The sequence below is a fragment of the Arachis duranensis genome, chromosome 4 (genome assembly GCF_000817695.3).
Source record: "Arachis duranensis cultivar V14167 chromosome 4, aradu.V14167.gnm2.J7QH, whole genome shotgun sequence".
NCBI lineage: Eukaryota > Viridiplantae > Streptophyta > Magnoliopsida > Fabales > Fabaceae > Arachis > Arachis duranensis.
In genome coordinates this window covers 54636049-54636950 of record NC_029775.3, presented here as the reverse complement: position 1 = coordinate 54636950, position 902 = coordinate 54636049, and positions in this window count along the sequence as shown.

Below are 902 nucleotides of genomic sequence, written 5' to 3'. Positions count from 1 at the left end.
CCCTGACCCCAGATCACATAGAGCTTTTTCAAAGCTCATGGTACCAATGGTACAAGGTATTAAGAACTTGCCAGGATCTTGTTTCTTTTGAGGTAGAGTTTTCTGAATCCAAGTATCTAGTTCACTAATGAGCAAGGGAGGTTCACTTTCCCAAGTCTCATTACCAAACAGCTTGGCATTCAGCTTCATGATAGCTCCTAAGTATTGAGCAAATTGCTCTCCAGTCACATCTTCATCCTCTTCAGAGGATGAATAGTCTTCAGAGCTCATGAATGGTAGAAGGAGATTTAATGGAATCTCTATGGTCTCTGTATGAGCCTCAGATTCCTTTGGATCCTTAATAGGAAACTCCTTCTTGCTTAAGGGACGTCCTAGGAGGTCTTCCTCACTAGGATTTTCGTCCTCCTCCTCCCTAGTGCATTCGGCCACTTTGATTAAATCAATGGCCTTGCACTCTCCTTTTGGATTTTCTTCTGTATTGCTTGGAAGAATACTGGGAGGAGTTTCAGTGACTTTCTTACTCAGCTGGCCCACTTGTGCCTCCAAATTTCTAATGGAGGATCTTGTTTCATTCATGAAACTGAAAGTGGCCTTTGACAGATCAGAGACAATATTGGCTAAATTAGAAGTGTTTTGTTCTGAATTTTCTGTCTGTTGCTGAGAAGATGATGGATATGGCTTACTATTGTTCAGCCTATTACGTCCACCATTGTTAAAGCCTTGTTGAGGCTTTTGTTGATCCTTCTAGGAGAAATTTGGGTGATTTCTCCATGATGGGTTATAGGTGTTTCCATAAGGTTCACCCATATAATTAACCTCTACCATGACAGGGTTTTCAGGATCATAAGCTTCTTCAGAAGCTACCTCTCTAGTACTGTTGGATGCATGTTGCAATCCATTCA